Genomic DNA, 6,019 nt, shown 5'->3' with positions numbered 1-6,019 from the left:
CAATGAAGCATAATTTGTGCCGCGCTCTAAACAGCTATTGACTCGGAACTGCAAAATCTGACTTTAGTGAGTTCAAGACAACTGGGAACTCAGGAAAACGAGCTACAACTGGGAATTGTAAATCGGGGACTCTGGCCTCTTCTAGAGCTACGACCTGAAGATCACTGATGTCATCATGATTCAACCTTTTTTCGAGTTCCCAGTTGTCTTGAAAGCACCATAAATCCAGAGAATGCCAAACTTTGTTGGCAAAGTTTGATGACAAAATTTGCCCCCAAAGGATCCTCGCGCCACCTTCTTGTTCAAGTCAGCACAGCACAACAAGGTGAGTCCAAACTTGTCTTGTATGCTGCTGCATAAATTATGTAATATGCCAGGGAGATATGTATGCTGTAGCTAATTAAGTAATACTAAGTGTATGTTGTGTAGTAAGCTGTTGATATGTGCCTCACCCTAATAATTTGGTATATTTTAATCTCTTAGTTTTGCCTACTGTTCTGACTTGATGGTGCACATGTAGTCTATAACCTGTTTTTGATAAATGTAATCATCCAATATTGTAAGAGCTTTCATTGTCTGCCTATATGCCCCCTTTATCCTACGGTTCTGACTTGTTGTGCAGGGAGAACACTGTAAGAACGGCCCATGTTCTGAATTCTGTCGCTGTACATTTCAAACGTGCTGAACAAATGGTTATATTGACTACGCCCGTCCTAGCTCGCTCATTAATCGAAATTACGGATTGCCTCTTATCCGCTCGTCGTCCCCTTATGCCATAGTTTGTACATCTCAATTGTCAGTAGACACCACATTTAAGCAAGTCAGCCATATCAGCTATGTTTTTTTAAAAGACAGTAAATGAGGCTGAATGAACTGTTTCGCTGCCATTCAAGGCTCTGCTGATAGCCAGGTTTTGTGTTATAGTGCAATTAATGTATTGTTTAGTGTTGTGTTGTGTAGTGGCTTTGCTGGCATGCATCTCATATTATATATTTTTTGCCCCACCAAGATTTAAATGTTAAAATCACCACTGCACGAGAACATTAATTAAATCACCTAAACTTCTCAACGTAGTTATTTTAAGAAACAGTTAATCCAATAGTAAAAAAATGCAAGATAAGTTTAAAATTTGCCCTTTGAATATGTTATATGCTACAGTACTGTAAATTACAGTACGTTACAGTTTTTTTTTTACATTTGGCAATACACTTGCAATACGCATCAAAATTGACTGATAATCTAATTTCCGTCATTTATGTACCATGTGTGATTAATTAAAGGTTTGATCACTAAAGACATCTTTCACAATCATTGATGCAAAAAATAAATGTATTGTTCAGATATAATTACAATATAATTACAATTATGTACTGTAATCACATGAAACAAATTAAATTAAAGAAACATAACGTTTAGTAGGCACTAGATTACATCAAGCCTGTCTTGAGCATTTGGCCTCATCCATGGTCTGAAGGAGGAAGGCACTTCCATGGGGATGGAAATCATGCACCTTCCACCTGTATTGTAATCATGAATTGTATTTACAATATAGTACTGCACTTATGTATTGTAGTCATCCTGTGTGGCCCACACGAGTTGTGGGTTTGATTCCCACTGGTCATATACGAAAATTTATGTGGACTCACTTGTCACTTTGGATAAAAGCGCCTGCTACGTAAATGGCATATATTACTGTATTACAGTACTGTATTGGCCCCACACAGGAATTGTGGGTTCGTTTCCCACTGGGGTCACCTATGAAAATATGTGGACTGTCACGTTCGCTGGAATAAATGTCGGACCAAGGCGCAGCGGATGTTGAGTTCCACATTATTTATTAGAAAGTGAAACTAATCAAAGACAACAAAAAAATTAACTAACAACGAACCGTGACTACAGAGATGCTACATGCACTAACTCAAAACAATATCCCATAAAACACAGGTGGAAAAAAATGCTACTTAAATATGAGCCCCAATTAGAGACAACGATAGCCAGCTGCCTCTAATTGGAAATCATACCAAACACCAATATAGAAAAACTAAACTAGAACCCCACATAGAAAATAATAACTAGAAAACCCCCCAGTCACACCCTGACCTACTATACCATAGAAAAACAAAGGCTCTCTATGGCCAGGGCGTGACAGTACCCCCCCCCCCCCCTCCTCCAAAGGTGCGGACTCCGGCCGCAAAACCTGAAACAAATGGGGAGGGTAGGAGTGGTGATTAGTGTCGGTGGCGGCTCTGGTGCAGGTCATAGCCCACACTCAGCTTGTGGATCCGCCAGCATCGGGGGCGGCTCTGGTGCGGGACGAAGAACCCGCTCAGCTCGCGGAGCCACCATCTTCGGTGGCGGCTCTGGTGCGGGCCGAAAAACCCGCTCATCCCATGGATCCAACCATGGACCTGGGCTGAACACTGTGCCTGGACTGGACCTCGGTATCAAGGAAGGCTCCTGCTATGGAGCGGGACTGGACGCCGTATCTGGACTGAGCACCGGCGCAGGAGAAGGCTCCGGTCATGGAGCTGGACCGGACGCCGTGCCTGGACTGGGCATCGGCGCAGGAGAAGGCTCCGGCCATGGAGCTGGATGTTCCGGACCGTTGAAGGAGGTTCCGGACCGTGAATCGGCTCTGGCGCTTCCGGACCGTGAATCGGGTCTGGAGCTTCCGGACCGGGAATCGGCTCTGGAGCTTCCGGACCGGGAATCGGCTCTGGAGCTTCCGGACCGGGAATCGGCTCTGGAGCTTCCGGATCGGGGACCGTCGCCTGAAGCTCTGGACCGGTGACCGTCGCCTGAAGCTCTGGACTGGGGAGGCGCACTGGAGGCCTGATGCGTGGGGCCAGCACAGGTGGCACCGGACTGGTGACACGCACTTCAGGGCGAGTGCGGGGAGCAGGCACAGGACGTACCTGACTGAGAAGGCGCACTTGAGGGAGAGTGCGAGGAGCAGGCACAGGACGTACCGGACTGGGGACACGCACTTCAGGGAGAGTGCGAGGAGGAGACATGACGTACCGGACTGGAGAGGTGCACTTGAGGCCAGAAGCGTGGAACCGGCACAAGTTGCACCAGACTGCTAACCGGATCCTCTGGTCGGATTTTGAGCAGAACACACTTGCACAACATCTCTCTCATCTCACTCTTCTCCCAGACTGGCTCTGGTTCACTCCTCGGCTCCGCTGACCACCCTTGGTGCCCCCCCCAAAAAAAATATTTTCGGGCAGTTTTTTGGGCTTTTTATGTGGCCGCGAACCCCGGCGTCGTCGCTGTCCTCCCTTCTCTCCTGTCGTCTGTTTCCACGGCAGGCTTTCGTGTCTTGCCAAGACTTCCTCCCAAGTCCAGGATATTCTCTCCTTGATCTCCTCCGAAGACCAGGATGCCATCTCCTCCCGGGCACGCTGCTTGGTCCCGTTGTGATGGGATATTTTGTCACATTCGCTGGAATAAATGTCGGACCAAGGCGCAGCGGATGTTGAGTTCCACAATATTTATTAGAAAGTGAAACTAAGCAAAGACAAAAACAAATAAACAATAAGCTAACAACGAACCGTGACTACAGAGATGCTACGTGCACTAACTCAAAACAATATCCCATAAAACACAGGTGGAAAAAATGCTACTTAAATATGAGCCCCAATTAGAGACAACGATAGCCAGCTGCCTCTAATTGGGAATCATACCAAACACCAACATAGAAAAACTAAACTAGAACCCCACGTAGAAAATAATAACTAGAAAACCCCCCAGTCACGCCCTGACCTACTATACCATAGAAAAACAAAGGCTCTCTATGGTCAGGGCGTGACATGGACTCTCTAGTGTCACTGGATAAAAGCGCCTGCTACGTAAATGGCATATATTACTGTATTGGCCAATGCAATTTGAATAAAGCTGTGTGAAAAAAGACCCCATCAGTTAATTTTGTAGAAATGTTTACTGTATAGGGGATGCATTTGTTACATACAGTACATCTCTGATCTTGTCACTATCAGATTTAAAAAAAATCTACTGTAAAATCATAATAGTCATCATCATAATAGTACATTACAATAAATACCATACTTTATATGTTTATACTTTACAAACATACATTTTCATGTAGTTCTCAAAATCTGTAGTAGACAAACTAATTTAAAATATATAGGTTTACCAAATTCACATAGAGATATGTGTTACAGATCTGTCATTCTCAGTCTAAGAAGCTGTAGATCTGTTTATATATGTGCTATTTCTATGTTTTCCATGTTTAAGTTTGTCTATTACTTTTGGTTTTGTAAACCGGCTAGAAACAGCTAAAAATACAATATTTTTGGTTATAGAAAATATATTTCACAGCGGTTTAGATGGTACAAGGATTCTCTTCACGATACTTGCTATTAAAATTTTTGCAACCAGGAAATGGCGGAGCGATTTCTGCATAGTGCATCTTTAAGTAATAGTAAAATGTATTTTAACAAGTGGGAAGACAATCATATCAAAAATAATGTGACCATTGCATTGTGATGAACAATTACTTTATATAAACATGTATTGCAATGTGAAACATGTATGTCTAGATGAAACACTGATTAAGTTTGGTGAAAAAGGGATTGTATGATTTTGTGTGTTGTACTTAGTCAGTTGAAAATGTGCTTAGAGTTTTGATGCAACTGCCTTTTTGATGATCTGTTTTGGGTTTTGTACTAAGTGTTTGGAAAATGAAACACATACTTATGAAAATTGCACCAAAGCGATACCATGTGTTTTTATTGCTCCAAGCAAATCAGCTTTTGCACCTAGAAAACATAAACAACATAAACATAAACATTATGGAGAAAAGTACATTTGACCAAAGTCAATTTGAGATGTTCAAAAGTTCAAAACAATACTTTTTGTGTGGCAAAACAATATATACCACACACATCAGACACACAACATACATTTTCTGAATTAGGTGTCTCCTTTCCAAGAACTGACCATTCACTGACAGTTAATTTAAAAACATACTTTTAAATGAGACCCCTGGTTCTCAAGCATTAAACTGGAAATGCTTTTTGTATCTAAGAATGACTTATGGAATATCTCCCTCTGGTGGAGTTACTTGACATTCACACATTATATATAGTATTAACACAGATAGAACAATAAACCAGATGTTTTACCGGATGTATAAATCTGAAGCCATCTGGTTGGCGTTTCCGAGGAAGCCCAGTGGCCGGCAGTGGGAGAAGATGGAGATAGATGGATTTTGGCCTACATTCTGCAAATTGTTTTCTGTTCCCAAAACTAGAATATGTTACGAACAGAGTGGACTACGTTTTGTAGACTTTACCCTTTACCAAAGTTTTTAAAAAGTGTGTTGTTTAGGAGTGCAAGAGCGAATTGAGTTATTGCACACATGCACATCACAGAAATGCAAATACAAACTAGAATGCACCAATAGGATCTCACTAGCTCATGCTGGGCTCTGCCCACCTCTTCGCTTGTTCTGCCCACTATGAATAATTTGCTCCCATTGGAAACAACAGGCTGTGGTATATATTTGGTTAGTTATAAAATAAAATAAAACTTTGGTATTAATACCGATTGTTGGAAATATTATTTTGATAAATAAACAATACAAAAAAATATATATAAGAAATGACACACTACATTTTTTTCCCACAAATCATGCATTTATGATTATACATAATCTGCATGACTATAACTATGGATTTTATCCCTGAACTCAATGGTGGGATTATCATGCAGCCTAGTGGCCTTCTCTGAGACTGCATTCAGTGTAGCTATTCTGTTTATGAAATTGTGTCATGGGGGTTTATTATGGGGTGGAGACGACAACACTACTGGGCTAATTAATAATCAATGTCAGTTGCACCAGAATTGTGTGTTGGTTGTTGTGTTGTGTAGCCTAGCCCTAGTAGTCTATAGTTTGTCTTTGTATAGGAGGCGACGAGAGGAAACGTGGAGACAAATGTGTTTGTATGAAATGAGACTCCTCCAGTCGTGCATCATTAGGAAAATTACGTTTACT

The sequence above is a fragment of the Salvelinus namaycush genome, chromosome 8 (genome assembly GCF_016432855.1).
Source record: "Salvelinus namaycush isolate Seneca chromosome 8, SaNama_1.0, whole genome shotgun sequence".
NCBI classification, from domain to species: Eukaryota; Metazoa; Chordata; class Actinopteri; order Salmoniformes; family Salmonidae; genus Salvelinus; species Salvelinus namaycush.
Note: the sequence above shows the minus strand (reverse complement) of the source record.